Source organism: Patagioenas fasciata, chromosome 2 (genome assembly GCF_037038585.1).
Source record: "Patagioenas fasciata isolate bPatFas1 chromosome 2, bPatFas1.hap1, whole genome shotgun sequence".
Lineage (NCBI taxonomy): Eukaryota > Metazoa > Chordata > Aves > Columbiformes > Columbidae > Patagioenas > Patagioenas fasciata.
Genome location: NC_092521.1, coordinates 44,702,018 through 44,715,029, shown reverse-complemented (window position 1 = coordinate 44,715,029; position 13,012 = coordinate 44,702,018).

Here is a 13,012-nt window from a genome sequence, read left to right as displayed (position 1 = left end):
TAAAGGTATCCAGACTTCTCCAGCAGGCAGCAGACCACCTATGTGGCAGACCTAAGATTCCTCCAGAGCCACTAGCTGAATTTTCTGTGTGTGTGCCAAGCGAAAAACTCTGAAAGGGTATTTTCTATAACTGCACATTAGGGTCTTCTGCTCGCTGCCCAAAATGAAGGAATGATATTCAGCAAACAAGATTAATTGCCTATCCTAGGGATGCTCAGGAAAGTGCTATTTAGCAGCAGTTTGCCACCAGAAATGTTAGTCTGTGAATGGTTATAAAGTCGTACACAATGTAGCACTATGATATTCTCCCAGCATTTGTACTTGTAGTGGACTTCTGCCAGGTCTCTAAAACAGCAAGTGATTTTTTTTTCCACCTCTGTTTGCGTTTTTCTATTTGTGATCCAATTACATTGTTGGCACATGCAAAAGGCATCTACAAAGGCAAAACAGTGGGCTGTGATCTCCAAGTACCTGGTACACTAGTGGAATTTGAAACACATGTTTTGAGCTTTGGCATTAACAGAAATGAAAGCACAACTTTTTACATATATTAAACATTCCCCCAGACTCCAAAATATGTGTTACAGTCTGTGCCAACTCACCTGAGGGCAAAGGGTTCCATAGGTCTTTGGAACTTACCTAATTTTGATAAAAAGCTCTGTGCACCCCTTCACTGTTCGGTGTGTGGATGTTACAACAGTATCCTGACCATCATGATATAATTTATGTTAGGATAAAACATCTGTAATATTTTGTAATGATATTAATCTACAGAAGAAAGACAATTGTATGTATACATCTGAAATAGAGACTATATGCAACAGCCAATAAACTTGGCTGATATTATTAAAAAGTAAAAAGTATACAGTATGCTAGATTTCATCTTATTGGATATTTACAAATCACATACCTTCAAATTATTGTAGTTATAAACATGTGAAATGATCCAATTAAAATTGGGACCAACTTGGAACCAAAGCTTTTTCCTTGAACCAAAATTAATATTTGTTAGGTTCAAAAATTTTGAACCACACAATTTGTTTCCTCAAGCCTTTGAGTTGGTCTTCCTGAACCCAGGCATCCACTTTTCCATTACTTTTCAGCAGTGCACTGACTTCCCCTTCCTTTGTGTGATGTCCAAAGGGTTTTCCTCAGTTTCCTACTCACTGAAAACTTCTGTAGTTTTTTCCATCTGATTGGAAAGTTTCTACAGTTCTACTCTCATTACTCTCTTCAGTGACTCCCTTGTCTTTGGAGAACCTCGTAGCTGATAGATTCATCAGGAAAACTACTGAATGCACGCTCTTCCCCTACACCCATATACAGCTAATGGGCTCTTTGCTTTCTTTGATCAACTACATACTATAATGTACTGTCTACATCAATTGGGAAATCCTTGACTACCCATGAAAACAACTTTGAGGGAAAGACTGAGATAGGTGGGAGGTGTGAGTAGGAGGAAGCTAATCATGTTTTTAAAACTCCACTGAAATCTTCAGATGGGTGACAGGAAAGGCAAGGGTAAAATGAGTCAAGGACTATTATACTAACACTTCTTAGAAGCTAAAAGGTCTGAGACCTACAAGGTTAAATTTTTCCATTATGGGCAATGCTGTGCAGTTATTTACATTAGCATGGTGGAGATATGTAACATTCAGAGTCTGATGCAGCACAAGAGGAATGGCAAGATACCTGCAACCTAAGCAAAGTGTGTCTCCAACACAACACTTCATAGGACTGTAGGGTTTTTGTTTCCTATTGGCATATATTTTCTCTGAACAATATCTAGTCACAGACTTTTAAAATGTACTGTACAGGATTTCAGATGAGTTTTTTCTTTTTTCTTTTTTGAGCAAGTCTGTCATTGATAGAGTTAAATCAGGACAAAGTAAAGATGAAACCATGATCTTACGTACAATATACAGAGTCTCTGTGTATGTGCATATACATGCACACACAGCATCGCAGTGGTTCTCAGAAACTAACTTTTAATGGTAACCACTGGGTAATGTATCCATGTACTCTACTGACCACAGCTGAGGTTCTCACCAAGAAGCTCCTGACTTGGTGTGGGAGGTGGTGCTTGGAACAGTAGTATAGAGCTGACTTTGTTTCCTGTGGTGACTATTTTCTAGGCCAGTTCCCCAATTTAAGTTAGAAGACCACGAGTAAACAGTGGCATAATGTATTTGGCAGAGATGGTGCTAGGAATTAAATAAGAATATCTGCCTTGCATCCCCATCAGAGCTTTCTACAGCCATTTCCACAGCCTGTTGTGCTGGGCCTCTCCAGCCCATGGGCCTCAGAGCATTTGAATGGTCTCCACATCCAGACATACATCCTTGTGAACTGCGTTGTGTTTTGCTGCTGTTTAGAGCTGTAACCTTGACTCCATGGAAAATAAGATTAGGATATTCATAGTTGCCAATACACCATCTAAGCTTTCCTTATGTGTCTTAATAGAAAAGCAACCCATAATCTTTAATGATGTTTTCTGATATGACCCTTGTGAGTCAGGGAAGTAAGGACTAGGAAGAGAGAGATCAGTTAACATTAGACATCTAAAAGTTATCTGTCAAGTATAAACTATCCGTCTGGGCTCACTCTTTAGGCAGGACAAAGGGGGGCAGATAGATAGGGTAATTCTGAAGACAAATTGTGTAACTCTGAAGATAAGGTGGATTACCACCCAGTTGCATCTATAGGAAGCCTGTGCATCTAGTGTGGCATCTGCTTTTTAGATGGTTAAAGCATGAGGAATTCCTTCCCAAACAGTGTAATAAGGGACCTTAGGAAGCATATTAAATTAGGCTAGATTTCCCAATACAAAGGCTAGAGTCTTCACTCTTTATCTAATCTTTATTCACATGGGCCCGTGCAGGTCATTTTAGGGGCTTGTCTGTGCTAGTGATGCAGCACAAAACAGCTGCACATCAGCTCTATCTGGTATCAGTATCTACCTCATATTTTGCACATAGAAATTACACACAAACACAGATGCGCATATACTTTTGGGGCACAAAGGGAAAAGGTTTTTAACTCTTCACAGTTTCTGAGAAGTGATGAATTGACAGAAGCAATACTAAAAAACAGAGAGAACTTAAAAATCACCTCTCTGCTAGACGTGATCAGTGGGCATTTCATTTGTCAGTAATTCATTCTGAGTTGTTGATCTATTCAGACCTTGCTCTGGTGCCCTGCTCTCTGTAAATACAGCATGCAGGATTAATATCCTCACTAACTCTTATGCATTTGGCAATATGCTCTTGCCCAATTTTTACTGGCCCCCTAAGGAAATAAGAGCACTGTGTATTCTAGGAAAAAAACACACTTAAAATATTCATATTTCCATGGTTGTGTGTGTCTGTTGTGTAAGTTTTCCTTGGTGGCAGTGAACAAAGTGCTCTTCTGTGGAGCAGGCTCTACTGTCTCCTCCAGCAGACTCGGTGTCTGTACAGGGAATTCCTGTTCCTGGCCCAAACCCACAGGCCCTCGGCACTGGAGGACAAGGTCAGCCATCTCACACAATTTCTTTCTCTTGGCTTCATAGCTGATCCGCTCACTGGAGAAATGGGCTCTGAAAGACAAAAAGAGAGGGGCTGAGGAGAAGAAAAGGAGAGCACGTGTATGCACATCCAACTTGTCTTGGGAACTTCAGCAAACATTTCCTCCCTAAAGTGAGTTTGTTCAGCTTTTGCAGAAGCCCTGATAGTCTCTGATTTACTCTGCTCTTGATTTATTAATGAATGAATTAGTGGTACCTGGCTGTGTTGTTTTACCAGCCCTGTGACAGCATCATCCAAGCCTCATTTCACACCTTCTATCATCTGTCCTCCTCATGAGGGCTTTTTCTTTCTTTCTTCTTTTTTTTTTTTTTCCTTGCGATAGCAGTGACTGAGCTACAGCATCCACTGCGAGGCAAAAGGCTGCCTACAGAGAGCTTCCTCTGTTCAGACTTTAGTCAAAGGACCCACAAAGCATACTTTGTGGCTACTTATGGTCAGGGAGGTATGCATATTTTTTAAAAGTTGTGCACTTTCAAGACAGGTAATTGTGTAACCTCAGCTGCACTCTTTTTTTTTTTTTTCCCCTAAGGGTGGAGTGGCACCTTGCATTCCAGCTGGTGCCTAAGGCATGGTGTAGCTGCACTGCTCCACAATCAGCTGCAGTCTTTCTATATCATGTTCTCCTGTCCTTCACAGAGGAGGAAGGATGATATCAGCTCTTTCAGGCTCTCCCCACCTGCATCTTCCTAGCTGACTACTTTCCCTCTCATGCACAGTACAGGAAACTATGGGGTATAGTGTATAAGGTGCTTTTATTATTCTCTACAGCTATACTTTCCATGAAGAGGAGGGTTAATTATTCTATTTCTGTTTCAGTGTCAGGTACCACATGGTTTATGCATTTGTCTCTTCGAAAACATGTTTTGCTTTGATGTTTGCTTTTCTAATGGGGCTAGTTTGCATAATACCTTCTGCTGCAAAAGAATGCTGAATCTACAGATGAGCTATCACTTCTCAAAATACTGATTGCTATCAGATGGATTGCCGAAGGCTTTGGCTGTGGCTGTGCATGCGTGTGTCTGTGCGTGTGTGCACAGTCGGGGGAGGGAGGGAGGGATGTTAATTTCCTGTCTTTGACCAGTTTTGACATAATGCATGAGCTAAAAGAGCTGGATCCATCAGAAGATTAACGTTTATCTGCTTTCCCAAAGCAGCATAGCAAGGTCTCTACCTGCAAAGGGGTGGTTACGTGTGGGGAAGGAGTGAGATGACAGGGAAAAGGGAAATGTAGTATTTGTGACACTGGTTTCTACAGTGCAGTGATCCTGACAGCATCTGTTACATCACAAATCTTTAGACGACTTTTACACCTGTGGAGTATGTCCAGTGTTTGCTTTCAGTAGTGAGGATGGCTGAAGTCAGATAGGTAGAGTATACAAAGCTGTATAGATCTGAATGTCAGGTCAGGAGACATGAAACAGAATAGCTGTAGGGAGTGTAGGGATACATATATACATACACACACATATATGTACATGAGTGTGTGTGTATGTCAGATTTACAGCATATTTCTTCCTTTTCCCAAATGATACATTACCATGCTCATGCTGACCTCCCCCCAGTGAAGCCCCTTATCTGCTGCCTGCTCAACTGACCTCATTGCTTTTCTGTGCCTGGACCTGATGCCTGACTAACTCCTAGCAGGCAACAGGGGTGTGGGAAGGGAAAGGATGAGTCCTTTCCTTCTGTTGGCAAGGAACCTGAACCAGAGCCACCTTTTCTCTGAAAGTGCTCTGACATATCAGGGAGTAAAGCTTGAAGAATTCCTGCTGGCATCAGGGTTTGAGAGTCAAATTTGAACATTTTGATCTCAGCATTTTGCTTGCTAGACTACCGAATCTAGGTGCTTTTTATGAAATTCAAGAACTATCCTTTCTATAGCATTGCATACTCCTCTGCTTTCAGGTTGCGTGCAAAACCCCCAAAGATTCAGGGGCTTATTTCAGTAAATATTCCCGCATTCTAGTGCCATCTGAATTTGTCTGTTTCCATGTCTCTTTGGGTCAGAAACAGGGTCTGATCGCCAGAGAAGAAAGATTCTCACAAGATTTTTGGAACTTCTTGGCTTCAGTGAGCAGAGACAATTGGAAATACCATGAGAATGATAATAACTAAGAATAATTTGTGCTTACATAATGCCTTCCATCTGTAGATCTGAAAAAGCTTTATGAACATTAATGAATTAGTCCCCTTACTACCCTGTGAGACAAGGATATTGTTATCCCAGCTTTGCAGGGGGCATAATGAGAGGGCTGTTAGGAATCTAAAGGCCTGATCCAGCATTCACTGCAGTCTATGGGAAAACTCCCAGTGACTTTACTGGGAGCTGGATAGGCCTGTTAGTGGATTTCTCAAGGCCACACAGCGAGTGAGCGATAGTTTTGGGAATGGGACCCAGAGCCACTGACTCCTCGTCCTGCGCAGTGGCCACAGGACTACTTTGTTCCTTTCCAACCCTCAACTTTCTTCAGGTCTTTCATTACTTTTCTGACTGAATGAGGTGTCTGATGTTGAAAGCATAAGGCAACAATATAGAAGGTTCATTTATAGAGTTTCAAAGCTTGGCTCCGGTCTGAGGGAGGAATTTTAGCAAGACTCAATTTTTAATGAGGTATCTAAGCAATCTGTTCCCATTTTTACGGGTAGGAGATCCCTAAGGACCTTTAAAAAAATCAATCTGTAAATAACTATATTGTTCCAACCAGGTACAGCATCCCTCTTGCAAGGTTCTGAAGAAGCTGAGAAGAGCTAAAGCCTAGCTGAACCAAAACCTGCAAACAGGTCAGCTCCCCAAAGAGCATCCCCACTCAAGTATGCCCACAGATCAAAGCCACATGGCTGCTCTCAGGAGACACCTACCCCACTCAAGGCAACAGCCTGATGCTCCCCCCCCCACCCTAGGGTGGCCCTGGCAGCCCCCCCTCAAGGCTCATACCCTCTTCTCCTCTCCTGGCCTGCCTGCCTGCTGGGCTCTTTCCCTTTCAGGCTGGGTTCTCCTACCATTTGTTTAATACTTTTTGCAGCTGGGTTGCTTTCCACCTGCTCCCTGGCTTAACCCCTTCCTTGTCATTAAAAACCTCATTGCAGATGCATGTAGCTGCATGCACATGAAACGCAGAATGGAATCTGAAATCAGCACTGGGTAATACAGTGTGACCTTACTAAACACTCTGGTGCCAATGAGAACAGAAAACCAAGTGAGATTTTTGATTTGTGGGAAACATTTTTTTTCTTTATTTTTTTAATATTTTAGGATGGTTTGGGGATTTTGAGATCACCAGGAGAGGCCCTGCAAGGTAGAGGAAGGGCTGGTCTTCCTGAGGCTGAGGCTCATGCAGCAACCCAGAGCTGATCAGCACAGACCCACTCCATGGCAGGGCCCATCAGGCACTGTCCTTCTGTCCTGCCCTTTTCAAGCCCCTAGCCATCCAGCAAGAATGTGGGCATGGCAATAGGAAACCTGCCCTGTCCTTAGCAGAAGTTTGTAAAAGTAGAGACTTTCCTATTCAATTTAAAGCGCAGAAGAGGTTTTGAGCCACTTCCATGCTGAAAGTTTGTATCATGATGGGGTTTATTTTGATGAATGAAGTCAAAAAGAGTAGCTTAGGTTTTGGTTTGAGACTGAGCTAAAGGCAGAAGTAATGGAATAACCCTGGAGACTGCTTGAAATTGAATTCAGTAACAGTCTGTGTAGCTGTTTTTTGAAGGATTGTAACAAAATCTCACTACCCATAGGGCAAGTACTTACACAGACTCCACAGTAGTCCCTTTCTGTTGCACTTCATACAAGAGAAAGTTGTTTAAGAGTGAGCTATGTTGCTCAGCAACACTATGTATTTAATTTTTTTTCTTTTTTAACATTTCATAGCTCATGGGATTTTAGGCACTACAGCTAATTTATAAGAAGGCTCCACTGTAGTTTTCTGAAGTTTATTTAACTGTATGAAAATATTTCCAAATAAATTATGTAATCTACAAGATATGTATGTTATTTGTGTTCTGCTTTGCTGGTATTTCTACTAAAGTGCTGTTGAATAGGACTTGAAGCCGAAATGAGATATCATCTGTTCATTCACTGATTGAAATTATTTGGGTTATTTTACCTCTCCCCATGATGTCCACTAAGAGATAAGGACAACCCTTTTACAATTCGGCCCATTAATTATCTTTATATGTTTTATACAGAGCAAATAACAAATGGGTTGAAAAGCATACAGGTGAAGGAGGTATTTGTGGCTGTACCAGAAAATTACACTTACAAGCATTCAACCTGATTACAAGGACACAGTTTATCCTTTTTTTTTTTTTACCCCCTTCCATTTAAATAAATAAGATAGATCAATCCCAAAGAGTTATATGGAAATATATGTTCCTGTGTTCACCTTTGAGTCACAGGAAAACTAATTCTCAAGGAAATGAGCCCTGGTAAATAGTTTTTTCTCAAGAGTGACCATTAAGAAATACAAATAGTCTGAGAAAGGTTCATGGCTACATATTAGTAGGGCAAGTTTTTCTCCACCCAGCTCCCCCTGCTCCTGGAAAGCTTCCACACCTTCTGGCCTCGTTACCCATGTTCCTAGTTTCCTCATTACTTGTTCTCATCTACTGCTGGGCAAATCCTGCAAAACAGTATTCATAACATCTGTTCAAAGACAGCCCACACTCTAACTGACATGCCTCTTTAATGCACTTTCTGTGAACAGGGGGACAAGCAAGTATTTATTCACAAAAATACTCCTGAAAGAGAAACTTCCATGAGTAGTCACTGATGTTTGTAATTGCAGAAGGACTGGGGCTTGGAGGTCAAGAGGTGGGGTAGGGAAGGTGGGTTGGTATGGTTGCTTTGAAAGCACTTAGGGAAGCAAAACCATCATTATGTGACATTTGCTGTCCTTGCTGCTTAGTCAAATCCCCAAATCCTTCCTTTAGGAAGCAAATCCCATCTCAGAGGAAAATATGAGGGCAATCTGTGGGTGGAAATAAATAGCAATAAATCATCTGATGAATAATCAAGACTAACAAATGATTCTACACCAACCCAGGTCTTTCCATGGATCAGTTACAAGTGAAGTTGGAGGGTCAATGAAACACTGTTTGACACAGAAAATACATCCACTTCTGTTCCTATCACTTAGAAGAGTCCCAGTGCAAGGTCAGTTGTAAGCTGGCTGGTACCTCAGTTGAATGATCTCATAGCCGTTATCAGGGTCTATGACCAGTGACAAGTTAAAGGAAGCTGTGACAGTGTCAGAGAGAATAATTTAAAGCAGGTGACAGCCATTGTAATGTGATCAGAGCTTAAAATGTGCTGTTTTCCAGGGAGTTTAGGATATGGTTAGCATTTATAAAAAAGGAGTGTTAGTTGCCTGAAAATGAGAAGGGTTATCCTTAGTAACTGTGTATTTGCATTTCAAAGTGGTAATTATAGGCATGTGTACACACCATTAAATAGGCTGCACAGAGTGAAAATAAACAAATAATCAGTGTTATTAGCCAAGCCTTAATGAACATTTTTGTTATAACATAAATTAATATGTGTTCTTTGAAAGAATAACAAAATGAAATATTCCTGAATGGGATTTTCAAGGATTATACCAACAACAAAAGAGTAAAAAAATTTAAAGCTGTGAAACCCTTTCACACCAATATGTCCTTTTAAACATCCAGCAATTGGACCTGGCCAACTACCCTGATGTAAGCTTTTTCATTCCCGTCGGTAATACATTCAGCAAGTTCCTCTGAACTCCAGGCAATCAGACACATAGATGGCATACCTAAGGCTTGCTCCAGCAGGCTCCATTGACGTTTGCACGGTTGGAAGCCATTCTAACACAGCTATTTATGAATATGTAACATGCAAACTGGATCTTGCCCAAGAGCTGCTCCGGTTTTAATGACTCTGCTCCTGTTTGCACACACGCACTGCAGACTCTTTCTCCGTAGGTGAGCTGAGCAGCTCCAGGAAATGTTAGCCATTTCGGTGGTGGGGTTTGGTGACAGGATCTGTACGCAAGCTGCTGTTTCTTGCAAACATTCCTCACATTTCTGACACACAGTAGGGTGGATACATGTTGTGTAACAGCGCTTTAACCTCAGCATTAGACTGGTCAAGTGACAAAACGCTGAAAGAAAACTAGTGTGTTCAAATGATATTGGCCAATACTTATCTCACATACCAAATAACCACTCTATTTACTGTGGCTAGTCCGGGAAAAAAAAAAAAAATCTCTTTTTTTTTTAAAAAATAGGGCTTTGTAAAGTCTTGTCTTCACTGTGTCATACTGCCTGAGGACAGCAGCAACAGCCGAGTGACCTGCTCCTGCCACATGCCTTAAAGGATTGTCTCAAGAAAATTAGTGTTGCTGAGTCTCTGTGCACATTCAGTCTGTGCCGTCAGCACTGAGAAGAGTCTTCTGTGCAGACCATGCTTTCTCAATTAGCTCTATCCTGATTTTAAGTTAAAACCTAGTAACTAGACTATTTTACCATCTCTCATAAAATATTTCTCAAGGCAGTTTCCTACCCCCTCAATTCACCTCTAATATTCCAGTGTCTTGGTTTGAGGTTCGATGTTGAGTTCAAATGTGCTTCAAACTTGTTTGCTAAACCTCATCATCCTCTTGCATTCTCAGCATGCTATTGTACTGCCTAATCCTTGGTGGTAATCTGCCTTTTCAGATCAGTGCTTGCTTGGTATTATCAGAGAGATCAAAAACAGTTTTCAGCCAACTGAAGGCATCATTTAATGCACTAAGGATATCTGGACCTGCATCTACCTATGTGTCTGCAGTTTTAAAAATGTGAAAATTCCTTTTGGAACAGACCAATAAAAATAAATCCAAGTGTAGCTAAACTGAGCTCTTAGCAAATGCAAAACAAAATAGAAGATGCAGAAAATAATTACTCTATTTTTATATCACTTTTTAGACAGCACTGTATTCCAGTCTACCAATTAGTATTTCTATTTCCAATTTCAGATCCCTATAGAATCTCGGGAGGTGAGACCTTCACGAGATGGTTTAATGGGCAATGTGTGATTTTTCTGTTGCCTTTGAAAAAAAAATAAATGATGAGAACATGTTGTCAGTCCTCATAAAAATGCTACATAATTTGCTCCCCCCTCATCTTAATATATTTTTATATGTAAGTTTGAAATATTTTCCTAGAAATTTTTGGGTTTTCCTTTCCTTTGTGGAAAATAAAAGAACAGTTTATATAAAACCTGCAGTTTATCTTGGATTAAAAATCAGTTGGGTTAAAAATCAGTTTCTGGGAAAAAACATCCAGAACTTTGACCAATGCTACCTGTACTGAACATTTTTCTTTGTTTTGATGTTCTTATCATTTTTATTCTTAACACAGCTCCGAGCACATAAACTATCAAAAGTGATAGTAGTGGCTCACTGGGATAGAAATCAAGTGGTTGAACTTCTTCGGAAGCCAGCTGTGGGATCTTAGAAATTTTGCATGGATTTTAATGTAATTTATGATACCTTCCAAAATGATGTTTACATATCCCCAACATTTAAGGTTGGCTGTGCAGATGCTCTGATTTTGCATACTACTATGTTAAGTGGCATCAGCTCCTCTACTAGATAAAGGTTGAAGATCAGTTGTGCAGGGAATAATAGTTCATTGACATGTCAGGACATAACTGATTTCTATGTTTTGGACCACAAGCAGCTCCTGAGGAAGTCAGCTGCAGCTTCTGTAGTGGCAGTGTGGCATGGGTCTGTCAGCTACGTGTGCTGTCAGGGGAGGCAATCACTGGGTGCATCTTTCACAAACAGTGCTTGGGGTCCTTCGTGCCCATTGGCATGCTTGGCCTGGCCTGTGCAATAGTGAGCAGGGAAAAGTTTATGAAAGCACTGCCAGGTCACTCCTGCTGCTGTTTCTACAGCTGCCCTTCTCTTTGGTGCTCTGAGTGAGGTGTATCATCTCTCCCTTGCACTTACAGGCTGTGGAATACTCTTGGTAAGTAGTTCATACAGTTGAGAATGTTGCCATGACTAACATAGGAGGACAGCGGTTACCTTAAAGATTTTGTAGTCCAAAATTCCTGATGAAGTGTCACTGTATAAAAACGGGGCATATAGGGAGATAAAAACTGTTCATTAAACCTTCCCAAACTGGGTTGAGTTTGTCACTATCGGCTTATGCTACGGCCCATGCTCCTGCAATAAGGTGACAAGAGCACAAGTTCATTTAGCCTGACCTGGCAGGAATAAGCTTTATACTTAAATAACACAGAAAATCTGGGGAAGAAAGGGCAAGCAGAATCTAGCCCCAGTAATTCTGATGTCAGAACCTGATTATTTCTAAGACCACCACATTCACCCCTAACCCTGGTGGCTGCTCTGGAAGGACAGACGAGCAAAAGCAAGCAAATACCAGTGTGGAATACAAGGACGAATGGGAGACGTGACCTATCCATGAGCAAGGTCTTGTTGCCTTCAGGGGTCTGTCAGGATGAAATACTTTGCAGTCAGCACTTGCTGCTCCTCATGGTGCAGTGCAACCTGTTTGTGAGTTACATGTACATTCTTGTACAAAGTCTGTGAACATGCGTTGAACTCCTCTGTCTTTTCATCTCCTGTGCAGGGTACTTGCAATGTTCTTATTTTCTAATCAATTGCACTTGTTGCTTGGGGGGTTTTACCTTCTTGTTGCTACACTATACTGTCTCTTATGTCTGTTTCTAAACACCCAGCATTATTGTACTTGGTGGAAGACACAATTCAGAAGTCCTTTTCCTTCCCTTCTCAAAGACTGTTGTGTTGTGTGAGGGTGAGCTGTCCTAGCATTCTTTCTTACTGTGATAATGACCAATTGCTAGAATGCTGCAATATGTATATATACACAGAAATATTCCTGAATTGCTTATGTACATTAAAATCACCTAGTAATTGATGCAATTTAGTTTGAAATACCACTCTGTCTTCCAGTTCTCTCCAATGTCTCGTTTTGATGTAACATGTTGAAGTTAAAAACAAGACAAACCAAAATGAAATCTGCCCATTGTGGTGGTATTGCAGCAACAAAGGAAGAAACAATTACATTGGTCAGTATGTTGAGACTGATAGAGTAAGGGAGAAAGGACCCTTGCCTGAAGAAGCTAATTGTGAGATCTCTTTCAAAGTAAAGTATTTCTATCCAAAAATTGCCCATGACCCTGCAGACAGAGGCATGAGTCCATTTCTTCCTCAGCAGAGATTGCCTAATTTTTTTTTTCCATATGTGGATTCAAACGTCACTATTCCAGACAAAGATATGAAAATGACAGTTAAATATGATGTTTCTTTCAAACATTGTACTTGCTGTGTTATCTGAATTTCTTTGTGTTAATTTTTTTTTTGGCAAGAGGATTACATCACAATTACAGGATACAGTTACCAGAATATTTCCTCAGTACCTCTGAGACGAGCAAAATTATAATTTCTTTTGGC